The following is a 14,354-nucleotide window of genomic DNA, read 5'->3' on the forward strand; positions in this document are numbered from 1 at the left end:
ACATTGAGAGAAAAAATTAACATATATGTAAGATACTGACTCACCTTCTGTGATTTACAACAGGCAGTAAAGAGATCATTTACGAAGCAAAACTTTATAAGCCTCAGTCTTACGAACTCTTAATTTGAAGTTGGCAACAATACATTAATAAGCAGTTTTATTAGGAAAATTACTTTCATTAACTTTCTTTTTTATGTTCAAGAGGCATTAATTAACAAAAACACTGGTCTTTAATGTTCTTTTAGTAGGGACACTCGGAAATCACTTTAGTTCAAACGGAGAGGAACCTGAGGGGTGTTATGATAAGGAGAAAAATCAAGGTAGGTACATAAACTCAGTTACAAATTACCTTATATTTGAGCACACTAACACATCTATTTAGCTGATCCTTCACTGTACATTGCTATAGTGCTCCATTACAGTGGTAGCGCAATGTGGTGGCGATTGCATGTCGGTAGGTGGAATTGCAGGTAGAATTGCTGGACTCTGTCATTTCTTGGTGGCGATGATAGATACAAATTCCAGAATAGTTCCAGCTATTTATCCATCCATCCGAGGCATTGGAAAGTAGCAGAAAAAAACCTCTCTCGGAACCAGCACAGTATGCAACATTTACATGGCAGTGCACAATTTGGTAGCTCGTCCCCGACTGGTAGCTCGTCCACGACTGACTCTTGTTCCACCTTTTCTACATGGGCCAACCACAATTTGCGCGCGCTACACAGTTCCGTCCCCGAGGGGAACCACAACACCTTTTACATACAAACTAACTAAGAACCCTAAGTGAGGATCAGCAGTTTATATAACAATAATCAAATACATTAAATAAAACAAAACATTTGCACATACTGACATTTCTATCAAAAATTATTCAAACAAAATTACAATTATATACAGTAAGTTTTGTTCCCTCCAAATGGGACAAAGAATTTAAATGACAGATACACTACATTGCATAGAATCATATCATGACATCGAAGTTCTTACAAAGAAATGAGTATACAATTTTGTGTTATCAATTCAATCAAACACATTTACAGAAGCTCAGTGATATAACATTAAATAAAACACAAGCAAACTGCATCAGTGGAGTAATAGAGCTATGGTGTTACAAGTTTTTTGAAGTCTTAGTGCGGATACTGTACGAAACGTACGTAGTCCCACGTGGATTCCACCTATTATCGAATCTAAAGACAAACGTCGCTTAAATATGTTTCAAGATCTATTCAGATGTAACGATATCCATAAAGGCAGCTTTACAATCTTTGTAGCTGCCTTTGCTGAAAGCGGTGCAGTCGGCGAAAAAAACATTGTACAAAGTGCACTGCTGACATAAAAGAACACAATTTCCGAAAAATAGGTTAACATTTTTCACCTAAAACAAGTGAAATTTTCAAGTTGTGTTCGTCGTTCTATATGTGAACTGCAATTTACAATTTGGTACTTTTCCGCACTGTTCTCGTTATCACACATCCCTTAGGTGTTTTCCATTACATTTTTAGAGTTCTGCAGTTTTCTATTTTGGTTTCGAAAGATCTTATATTGAGGGCAGCGGTAGTTCTAGGTTAAGAACGGAGAACGCGCAGGTTTTGAACGAATGACGTCGTATGATGGCAATCGCCTAACGCATACTGTATGGAAGTTAGGTATCTTTTTGTGCATTAATAACGACGCATAAATTTGTAACTACGTCAAACAACTCTCCCGCTACCCTAACACAAGTCCAGCAAAGTTACGTATTGCATGTATCTTTCGAGACTAACAGAGTGACAACAGACTTCAGTTTGGTGTTATTCATCTGAGTTATTCAGAGTTAGATCCTTCGGAACGACAAGATTGCTACTGACAAAATCGAGGAAACTGAGTTGTTAGTGAGACAATGTTCGACTTGACTTCTGTTACAAGTAGGACGTACTCGTCCTGCTATCTGTGGAGAAACAGCCGAGCTAGAAGAATGCCAAAATATCAACTGGCATCACTTTGTCTGATTAGCTGGAATACAGGGTTCTATTTGACAGAAGGCATTCAATTGTTTCGGCTACTACATTATTTTCGTTGTAAGTAATGATAAAAAAGTTGAATATTTGTATAATTATTAGCTTTCATTAATCATATCCTATCGCCCTAATAAACATCAGGAGCGAAACGGGGAAAATATCTACCACGTACATTGTTCATTTCTGGGAGATAAATCACAAGAAAAATGAAATTTTCTCCTGTACCTTGTCTGTTGAAACAAGAGCGGAGGTAAGTTACACGTGAAAATGTATGATATGCTTGCATACTATGATCAGATACGAATTTCTGTTGATTTTCAGGGATTGTTTGCAGCGGCAGTTTTACAAAGAATGAGGTACGGGGAAGGTTAACAAAGTTATGTTGAATCTTTACTAGAATATTTTTGTAAAAGATGTTTTTCAGATCGCTGTGATGTGTACTGGCTATTAACGTATCAAATTTACTGCGGTAGGCGGAGAGACAACTGAGAATGAGTTAATGAAACTATGACATCAATGTACATGAAATGAATAAAGTGTTAGTTGACACCTTGTTATTCCAAAGGGTCCAGTTGCTGAGCATGGTAAATCATGAGTGAAGTTAGGTGTTTCACACATATTGCCTTTTGAGTCCTATCCTATTTGCCGTTTAATAACAAAGGAGATTAAATCAACCGAACTAAGTTAATTCAGAATACAAATTATGCTCGGCAGCACTTCGGAACTAGGATGCTGGGGTTGTTAACAGCTACTGAATAGGGACGTAGAACAAGAAGAGCTGTTACATTCGTAAAAGTTCGCTACATGCACTAACACGTTACTAATGCATTTTCCCGATTACCCGACCTTCGGTCATCTTAAATCTCGTATTACCCGATGTGGCTTTCCTTGACTGTTCAGGCTATGCTGAAAGATTGGGGAACAACAATGCCCTCATCAGTCATCTCACGACAATTTTCCCATCAATGTACACTTTATACAAGTGCAAAATATTGACTCTTTGGGTCAGTACGTTATTATCTTAGCATTCTCTACAGATATGTCATTGAAATTTCTTGTTTCCATGGAAAACGAGCTGGTGCCTCAGTTATGTTAAATGACAATGAAATTCCATAGGAAATGGTTTCGGCTTATGAAGCAGGAAGAGTTACTATGGGGAACTGGGAATAAATTGGGGAACAACTGAAAAGTGTTTCACTACCACTGAAACAAATGACATATTTTAAACTGCAAAGCAAAGAAAACGTATTAACGCGAAAATATTAGTGAACTGCTGTTTCCCTGGTCCATTCAAAAACTGGAAAACTGCTAACCAATAACAGATGCCACTCTGCAGAAAGAGTTAAACGAATGGGAGTCTAATACTACCGCTAGTGTTGGGTAACTTGATCAACTGAAAACAGATACGGTATTAGGTAGCTTAATATCTGTAGTCATAAACTGTCCGTTGCATTAACGAAATTTCTAAATTTAAAGAAAAATTTTTTGTTTAAGAATTAGCGTCGATGAAATTTTTCGTTGTGACGAATCCCGACTTACTTTCCATAAATTGTCACCTGAAACCCTCCCATCTCAAGGCGTGACGTCTGTACTCGGCAACAATGGTGTAAGGAAGAGGGCTGCATTTACAGTAAGTTGCTTATGCTTGGTAAACAGAGAAAAAGTACAGAGGTTGAAAGTATCTGTGTCAGTGTTCGATCAGTGCACTGCACGGACCAGAATTCTGCCTTTAAAGCTAGTTTTTGCACACCGTTCCTTCTATCTGTAAAATAAAAGCCTACCTTCAAATAAGGCCCCAAGAAAAACGAAATGCTGTCCTGCTGAATGACTCCTCGTCGCACCCGAATTCAGAAGTATTCATGTAGAAGTTTTGTTCCTGTATTCCAGTCTGTTGCCATTATGTCAGTCAACGGACCAAAGTGTATTGGGAAAAGCTAAGTGAAGATACTGCTTGGAAATCCTTTTATCCATGATAAAGGACATGGGCGAGTCCATAGCTAGCATGCGATACACAAGATAAGACGCAATCAACATAAAACACTTAGTGTAGTGGTTCGCTCAGTCTTCGGAAGAAGTCAAAATGTAATTTTCTAAGTCAGCGAGGGTGAAAATCAAATAGATTGACTGCAAGAAGACGTGGACGTGGTTCCCATTATGAACTTCAGCCCTGGCTGTCAAAATGCTACTGTGCAAGGCAGTATTTGGCGTGCATAAGACCAGCCCCATGAACCAACTGATACTAAAATCGTATGTTTTAGTGAACTATACTGACCAGGAGTATGAAGAACAACGAAGCTTTGCAGAACAAGACTGAGAAATAGTGACTAAACCTGAAGGATAAAAGCGAGCGAAGTGGCGCAGCGGTAATCACACTGGACTCGAATTCCGGAGAACGATGGTTCAAACCCGCGTCCGGTCATCTTGATTTAGGTTTTCCCTGTTTTTCCTAAACAGCTCCCGGTCAATGACGGGGTGGTTACTTTTAAAGGGTATTGCCTATTTCCTTCCCCATCACCGTTTCCGATCCAGTGCTCCGTCTCTAATGACCTCCACCTCGATGAGACGTTAAACTCTGGAGATATTAATTGCAGGCAAGTGCAAGGAATGTACAATATTACTACGTGTACAGAGCTTCGAGCTCTGTCAGGGAAGACGAGGATGTGTTTGTTCTATACTACATCATTTTCCTTTACTCTTTGTGAGCGTGTCCCTTCATATCCACATTGTCTTTCTGCACGATCTGCTGGAGCATTGTATTCTCTTAGGTACCGAATTTCCCACTTCCACGTAGAGCGTGTCATTTATGCTTCACTGAAATGGCATTGAAATTTTTTGAATCACATTAACATACATTTTTTTCCTTTCTGTTTCACTCTCTTTCCTTCGACTTCGAAGATATCCTCGAAGCCATATGTTTCAAAGAAATCCTCTTCCAACTTGAGCAAATGCGAAAGGTCACAATAGATGCACTGGAAATCTGGCGAGAGTCTGTTGTTACTAACACAAACTTCTTGTTTGACAGTACGTTTCTTCTTCTATATTAGCATTCTTAAATTAACGTCTTTTCTTAATAAAGGTGATCGTCAGCATATTTCCGTGTTTAGAAATTATAAAATATTTTAAGTTGAAATAAAAATAATATGCTGTTTGGTTTACTATGTTCTTATAACCTGGTTTTATTCCAAAATACCTTTAATATGACTGTCAGAACGAATTTTTAGTTCTCTTACCAGATTCATTCCTCTCCGTCTCTGTGAGGTTGTTCGAGAGCTGAAGCAGTCGTTCGCAACGCTAACACCACAAATAGAGAACACAGGGTATACACTACTGTTGATGCGAAAGTGGAAATCGATAGTGCTTCAAGCTTAATGGCCCACTAGGGCAAACAACACATCTGCGTAAGTCCATTAGAGGCAGCGATCCATGAGTGCGTTCGCTGGAAATCAATGTTTAGTGCCAATGACATGGAAACTAGAACCTATGCCAACACAAGGTTTTGATATCTTTAATAACGTGGTTCGGATAATTTGATATCACCGTTCTCTCACGAACAATAAACCGAACGAAACACGTTATCAATCTATACAGCACGAAATGTTTGAAACTCTTGACTCTCTGACCAACTTAAGAGACTATAGCGCTATCACAAAGGATAAAATTCCTAAAATTTATCACAGAAAGAAGCTGGGACAACGATACGGACGAGCCGAAAGGCTTGAAAATCTGCAGTAGGATTCAGCATGAAGTAAAACACAACAATCGGAAGTGTAGTAAGTGTATAGGTCCCTAAAACAGCCTAGGTAAGGATAATTGCAGCGACTGAAAATTTTCTGCAAGGGAATATTTAAAGCAATGAAGGACGTTTTAGCGCAAATAGGGTACATTGAATACAATGAGAGAGATTTATGAAAAACCATAGGATGATGTAGTATTGGGAAATGGCTCTGAGCACTATGCGACTTAACTTCTGAGGTCATCAGTCGCCTAGAACTTAGAACTAATTAAACCTAACTAACCTAAGGACATCACACACATCCATGCCCGAGGCAGGATTCGAACCTGCGACAGTAGTGGTCGCTCGGCTCCACACTGTAGCGCCTAGAACCGCAAGGCCACTCCGGCCGGCGTAGTACTGGGAAGGGTTAATCGAGCAAGGGCTTGGCTTCCAAGCCGAGAACTGGTTTAATACGACGACAGAAGGTATAGCATTGCCAGAGACTGTTTTCTACAAGGTGAAGATTAATAAGTTTAATACAGTGAGGGAATATTTGGCACAGGAAGGGAAAGGACAAGTCTAGTACAATGACGGAGTGTTTAGTACGTGTGTTACGAATTTTCGGAAACGATAAACGAATGACAGATTAAAACTAAGCACGCTGTGTTGGCTTCAGTAAAGAACAATAGGTATCTCTGACGACGAAACAGTATTCTGCGGAATAGATCATAAGAGACGATTGAGAAAACTGCAATAAAACTTGTCCAAACCGGCATTGGCCACACACACGCACACACACACACACACACACACACACACACACACACACACACACACACACACGGAGAGAGAGAGAGAGAGAGAGAGAGAGAGAGAGAGAGAGAGAGAGAGATGGAAAGGGGTGGAGAGGGGAACAGAAATCCAAAGACGCAGCTATATGGGCATTTACCACTCATTAATATTTTTAGGCTACCACACGTCCTTCGGTAACAACAGACACCGTTGTAAGATCGCTTTATTGTTCGTCTGTCTCTCTGTTCGATTGTAAAAAATTCGTTTCCTCAGGAAAGAATAGATGTATCAAGTTGAAATTTATGTCACTTACTGAGGTATGTGCCCCTTAGCGGTGTAAAAAAATGAAGCTTCTAAACCAATGTTAAAAATAAGATAGCCATTTGTGTCACATGCTTTGATACCCGCAAACTAACTCATCCGAAGCCCTGTTAATTTATAATATATTACATGAAAAGGTTATTTCTTGTGTCATTTGCTATCGCACGTCAAAAATGAAATTAAAACAGTCAGTAGTTCAGTATTCAGCCTGACTGGGTCGCAATGGTAAAAGTCGAACATCAGATAAAGAATGACTTTATCGCTCATGTCACGTATTCAGTAATTTATCAATCAAGAGCTATCCAGGAGCGACTACTGCACATAGATATGGTGTTTCATTTACAACCTGAAACGCCATTTCTATGTGCAGTAATCGTTCCTGGGCATCTAACGATGGATAAATTCCCAAACGTGTGATATGAGCAATAAAGTCATTCCTTGCCTAATGTTTGACTTTTACCGTTGCGACACAATCAGGCCTAATACTGAACTATTGATTATTATAATAATCACTGTTTCTTGCATGACTTCAGAACACAATTATTTTATTGAAATTAAAACATTCACAAAAATCTTTGAATCCATGGGATCGGTGTCTCGCCAGTATCAATGTCGATAGGAAGCAAAAATGATCGACATTCTCGGTTCTCGTACTCGATGAACTGTCCATATGCATAATGAGGTTTGTACAGAACCTTCAGGCTGCGGGTCCTGCTCACACATGGGCACTTTTTCTTAATAAGATGCAAAATTGTTTGAGATATTACTGAGTGAGACTGAAGGTACAGAAAAGAAGTCAAGCTTACACGAGTACCGTCCATAAAAATTACTCTTCGGTAAATGGTAGTGTACTTAACATGTTAGACCATGACAAATGAGGATGCTCACACGTGCCACACATCAACGCACTGTTTGGAAATGATGCGCAGTCTCATCCTTCCTTTGAAAATAATTTACCCGTGGTCGCCGGTTCTCACGAAACTACCTCTACTTGGCTGTCGTAGTTAATTTGGTACGCTTCATTTGATAACAGACCATTTTCCACCGGGGATGAAAAGAGACTGCGTGACAGCCAGTGAAGTGGAGGAAGCGATTACTGCCATGCTCGTGCTATTCCCTCGGCGGTAATTACACCGCAGAGTGTTAGTGCCAAAATGCAAACTCTTGCCGTCATCCCCTACAGTGTTAATTGGAAGCCATTATGGCTCTAATAAGCGGTACACATGTGGGCACAGAACGGGGAATGTCCACATTATGTCGTCAGAAATTTGAATACTCGTAGTGAAACGGGAGAAGGGAAGGGTGAGAGAAGAAATGGGGTGGGTAGGAGCGGGTGCACGAGGGATTGGGGTGGGAGTACGCAGCGGAACAACAGAACTCCAATGTACGGCGCAGGCTCTTCCGGCATATTTGGAAGATGAGTCCCTCTCAATGCCTGTTATTTGCGGTCTACTGTGCCAGAGACTCGTGCCTAATGGATAACTCTCAGAGACCTCGAGAAGCAATTACTGCAAAGTTGTATGCCCAAGAGAGAGCACTGTTAAATGGGAGAAGAATAGCTGTAAAAAAATCTGAGGCGCGTAGCACTATATTTATCGAATCCAAAAAGCATGTAATCAAGTGGTTGGGAGACGATTGATTATTCATCTTCCCAGTTGGAAAGATCCGACTATTGGAAGATGGAGATCACTCCGTATGTGTATGTGTGTGCCGGCCGTGGTGGCCGTGCGGTTCTAGGCGGTGCAGTCCGGAACAGCGGGACTGCTACGGTCGCAGGTTCGAATCCTGCCTCGGGCATGGATGTGTGTGATGTCCTTCGGTTAGTTAGGTTTAAGTAGTTCTAAGTTCTAGGGGCTGATGACCTAAGATGTTGAGTCCCATAGTGCTCAGAGCCATTCGAACCATTTTTTGTGTACGTTTATAGTAGTAGTAGTAGTAGTAGTAGTAGTGGTGGTGGTGGTGGTGGTGGTGGTTGGGAGACACTACTGCTGTTCTGACTTAAGCACATTAACAAATAGACGCCGAAACCGAATATTTCTGTAAATTTTAAAACAAAATCTTAATTTAAAAATGGACACAAACAGTTTCAACCACCAAACACTCATTTTGATGGTAATCGGTTATGGTCGGTGTTCGACCATGCTCAGGCAGACGCTCATACTGTGATGGTAAGCGGTGGAGGTCGATGAAACTTTGAACTTATGAGTTGGGCAGTGTCCATAGATCGCGTCACGTTGCCCTTTTTAGTTCTGAGTGCATAGTGAACACGTAAAGGTGGCTAGATAAACACCGTTCCCTACGAAGCATGTGGGCCTGGGGTGACATTTCGCCTAATGTTATGCATCCCACATAACATAAATGTCATGTTTTTCCTTCTTCACGACCGTCCTCGGCTGCACTCTGCACAGGCAGTGAAGTTTCTCCTGCACCGTTTTCGACGAGACATATTCGATCGCCCATAACACAGATTGGCTCCCCCTAAACTTCATCACTAGGTATCAAGACAACATTTTTACACAGACAACGTGCTGTAGACCTGCGTAGAGAATTAGCGAAATGCACAGGCCGCTGTCTTCTATGATGAAGGTACTGAAAACTTGGTACGACGCTACGACAAACGTTAAATCGGAGAGGCGACTGTGTAGAGAAACTGGAAGGTGTAGATTAATGTAGCAGATATAATGATTTTGATTTTCACAATGGTTTCCATTTCGCGACTGGTCGGAAACTTATTTTCTGGTCGGCTCTGTAGGGAACTGCTTGTATAAATTCTTTTGCTTTCTTTATATCGAAGTTGTAACTGCAGTTTTTAATACACACATTCTTAAAAGGTAAACAATACAGAAACAGTGGAGTATGTAGCGAGCTATACGTAAGTATGTAAATGTATTTGCCTACAGCCTTTCCGCAGTGGTAACGCCGGTTCCCGTCAGATCACCGAAGTTAAGCGCTGTCGGGCTGGGCTATCACTTGGATGGGTGACCATCCGGTCTGCCGAGCGCTGTTGGCAAGCGGGGTGCACTCAGCCCTAGTGAGGCAAACTGAGGAGCTACTTGAATGAGAAGTAGCGGCTCCGGTGTCGGAAACTGACGTACGCCTTTGACAGCAGTGTCCTGACCAGATGGCTCTCCATATCCGCATCCAGTGATCTCTGTGGGCTGAGGATGACAAGGCGGCCGGGTCGGTATCGTTTGCCCTTCATGGCCTGTACGGGAGCAGTTTCTTTTCTATTTTTATGTAAATATATTTATTACGTCTATGAGAGAATCGCACCGGTTAAGAAAAGGCTTGTAAAAGGGTTCAGTAGTTGAGCCATGGATGGTTGGGCTAGATGGTGGTCCATGTCAACATGGATTGACCCAGCTACGTTTATCAGGTGATTTGTAGCAATGTGCAACTCTTTCACGACTTTTTGATTAGACTTTGACTTCAAATAACTGAACTTAATTCGTATGAAACTGCACTGGCTGTGCTGTACGCTCTTCCGACTTGAACCGCCACGAAGTTCAGAAAAATCATTCATTTTTAAGACCTCTATAGCATTCTGCGAAGACCTACTGGTTCGGGTTATGGATGTGGTGGATGCTGAAGGACTAGGGATTGGTGGGCATGTGTACCGGAACATGGCAAGGAGATACCGTGTCTGTGCGCACGTCGGCCGTATTCACATCGAGGCCTGCTTGTAAATGGACGTAGAAGACAAGCAACGAGAGTCAAAGAAAAATGTGTGTTGTGACATTTTGCGTCTACCGGAAAACGGTACGTTTCCGGACATCAATTTCTGTGCTAAAATTGAACCATCTTGTTACCCATTAAAAGTGCTCAAGAATTTAGCTACACCTTGTATACAGAATGTATATGACGTTACTCCCACGTAATGTGTGCGGTTGTGCTAAAATGTTAATCCCATGCTTATACACAAAAGTATATAATACATATAATGCCAGTTTGACATTTTTTTTATACCTCCTTCAGGGTGTCACCTATTTACTGGCCTACAGCGAATAACTGCTATCATTACTAACCCTTCAGTCTATCTGTTCAGTACACATTCATATTAGGCGATTAAGTTAAAAGGCGCACAGCCTGGTGTAATGTACTTGATAACAGGGCACTGCCATTGCTGCAGAGACGATATTGTGAGCTTACATCATACCTGATATGTTTCCAATTATCTCTACCGGTGAACAATACGGGCACCTACCGTTCTACTGCCCTGTCATATGCGTCCGTTTGTTCATCTTCAACGACCTGCACATGACCAATAACTTCAGTAAGACAATGCCCCTTTTGATCGCTTCAGAACTGTGTCAGGGTGTTTACAGGAACACGTAATGGATATGAGAGCACTTTGTAGGCCTCCCACGTAACCTGACTCCATTACTAATGAGATGTCGGCACACCACCGAGCGAAATGTGCAAGCCTTGCTCCACAGTCTGAACAACGCAGTTGTGGATGGCGTGTGAGAAATTAAGAATCAGCTAAGAGTTTTTATGTTGTGGATTGTTCGCCTTGTCTGTGTGCGGTACTCGAGTGTAGAGCTTTATACAATTCAACTGATAATGGATTTGTTTACATCAAAATAATTTAACTTTGAATGGAAAAGAGAAGTTTTAGCGTTGTATTCGCGACACATTTACGTATACAGGTGAGTGTTGGTCTAAATTTTGGAAACGACTGCTGGAATAAGTAATTAGTTGTGGTGTGTATTTGTCCATAAGTAACTTGCGGAGATTTTCTTTTGTAATATTTAGTTTTTTCTTTTGTAATTTTTCAATAGGTGCCCACTACTACCTTCTTATACAACATTTATAACACAATTTGTATTTTTATTTAGAGTATCAAGTGTAAGTCTCAATTTCACCAATAGATTTATATAACCTATTCCCGTTTAGGTTGTTCGTCGTAATCGACAGCCTTAAATTCGAAGTGTTACAATTAAGACCACACAGTCACTGCTATTAAAACGGTTGGGATGCATGACATCACATTAGGTACGATTTCCAGAATAAACTGCCACAAATGGACCACAAATAGCATGGAGCACCTCCTTACGAAACATGAATATCAATCTACCCCCTTTCAATTTTAATTGTCTGCCTTTGGCGCGAAGTTGTTCGTGTTGTAAAGCTGCTGTTATACACAAAACATCACGCGGAGGTCCGCAGTCAATAAATTGCCCTAGCAGTCGTATATACTGCGGCTAACTCACTGTATAGGGCATTACGGACCTGCTGTTGGCTGGCAACCAATCGAGCCGAACGAAACGATGGAAGAGCTATCCTTAGATCTTGGTATCCACGTGCAAGAGAGCAGCATCAGCACAGCATTCAACGGCAGGCCAAGCGGACTCCCAGGTGAAAATAAGAAATAAAATTTGCCAAAATCTTTTAACCGTAAAGGGTATACATTAGCTGTATAACCTTAAAGGTAAAGCACTATATAAAACGTAAAAATTGGGATTAAGGAACTATTCATGAACTCTTACGCTGAGAGTTAATTTTGGTAGGAACCACTTGTGCTCCAGAGCCTCCGAACGTTGTGACCCGACACTAACAGGGCATTTCGCTGCATATTGAGCTGAGTGACCACTGCGGGAGGAAGGCGGGAGGCGGGGGGTGGGGGTGGGGGGAGGTTGTCATGAACAATCTGTCGACGACGCATATTCCAGACATATTCAGTGAGCGCCGCTGCACTTGAACTTGCGATACTGCATTCAATTTGATAGAGAATTAAGTTACAAATCAAAATTATAAGTTCAGATGGTTTAAATGGCTCTTAGCACAATGGGACTTAACTTCTGAGGTCACGAGTCCCCTAGAACTTAGAACTACTTAAACCTAACTAACCTATGGACATGACACACATCCATGCCTGAGGCAGGATTACAACCTGCGACCGTAGCGGTCGCGCAGCTCCAGACTGTAGCGCCTAGAACCTCTCGGCCACTCCGGCTGGCAAAATTATCTCACGAAGTTGTGTGTGCTCCCAATAATGAGACGGAAATTACATATGATCATTAACTCTCTATATAATTTGGTACTAGTTAATTTCAGTTGAGCGCCTGTGAAACTGTAATTATTAGTGACACCAAGATGGTGGTGACGGTTAGAAAAGGTTGCTGGGAGCGCACGGATACAGTCCAGGAATATAGTTGGCGGTTAGGAACAGACAAGTAATGGAAGCCTATCAGATGTGGAGAGTTCCCTCAGACCTCGCTTGCAAGACGATCATAACGTTTTTTTGGGAACAGCCGTTTAGGGAACAGAAAAAAAATACTGCCCATCTTGACAGTCAGCTGTTTTCTTGCTAGTACCTAAATTTGAAATGGAGCTGTACAATGGCACTCAGCCTCACTTTTGTTGGTGTCCTGCGGAGTCAGTATGTAGCATTCGCGAAGTTACTATGCATCACAGACGACTTAGGGGTAGAACCCATGTTCGCGAAAGTCTTTGAAAATCGAGTATGACTTTTACTGATCTGTAGGTGTAAATGTTCTACATTATTCATGGGATCGTATGACGAGTTCTGGCCACAGCCTGCATTGCACAGCGAGTGAATACGCCTACAGGCCAGATAGCACGCAACACTGCACCCCAGTTGCTCGTCATTGCCAAATTTCTCTCTCCCTCGCTTGTAGCAATCTTAAAGTGATCATACGGAAAATCCGATAGTGTACACTATAGTACTCTTTGCTCTCAGTTTCAGTGCTTTCCTGTTGATTTGAAAATCTTAAAACCGGAGTACTTTTGAAATGATGAGTCAAATTTGAACTCATCCGTTACGATTTCAATCAAATGTATGTGCTCTTGCGTTTATTGACCACCATCAGCTATACAGGGTGGTCCATTGATAGTGACCGGGCCAAATATGTCACGAAACAGGCATCAAACGAAAAAACTACAATTAACGAAAATTGTCTACATTGAAAGGGGAAACAAGATGGCGCTATGGTTGGCCCGCTAGATGCCTCTGCCATAGGTTAAACGGATATCAACTACGTTTTATTTAAAAATGGGAACCCCCATTTTTATTACATATTCGTGTAGTACGTAAAGAAATATGAATGTTTTAGTTGGACCACTTTTTTCGCTTTGTGATAGATGGCGCTGTAATAGTCACAAACGTAAGGCTCACAATTTTAGACGAACAGTTGGTAACATATAGGTTTTTTAAATTAAAATACAGAACGTAGGTACGTTTGAACATTTCATTTCGGTTATTCCAATGTGATCCCTGTACCTTTGTGAACTTATAATTTCTGAGAACGCATGCTGTTGCAGCGTGATTACCTGTAAATAACACATTAATGCAATAAATGCTCAAAATGATGTGCGTCAACTTCAATGCATTTGGCAATTCGTGTAACGATATTCTTCTCAACAGCGAGTAGTTCGCCTTCCGTAATGTTCGCACATGCTTTGACAATGCGCTGACGTATGTTGTCAGGCGTTGTCAGTGGATCACGATAGCATATATCCTTCACCTTTCCCCACAGAAGGAAATCCGGGGCCGTCAGATCTGCTGA

General features: G+C 41.3%; 1 pseudogene; it reads left to right on the forward strand.

The window, feature by feature from the left end:
* The first annotated feature begins 9,717 nt into the window (after window positions 1-9,717).
* Window positions 9,718-9,835, forward strand: LOC126268319 (5S ribosomal RNA; annotated as a pseudogene).
* The last annotated feature ends 4,519 nt before the right edge of the window (window positions 9,836-14,354 follow it).

Source organism: Schistocerca gregaria, chromosome 4 (genome assembly GCF_023897955.1).
Source record: "Schistocerca gregaria isolate iqSchGreg1 chromosome 4, iqSchGreg1.2, whole genome shotgun sequence".
Lineage (NCBI taxonomy): Eukaryota > Metazoa > Arthropoda > Insecta > Orthoptera > Acrididae > Schistocerca > Schistocerca gregaria.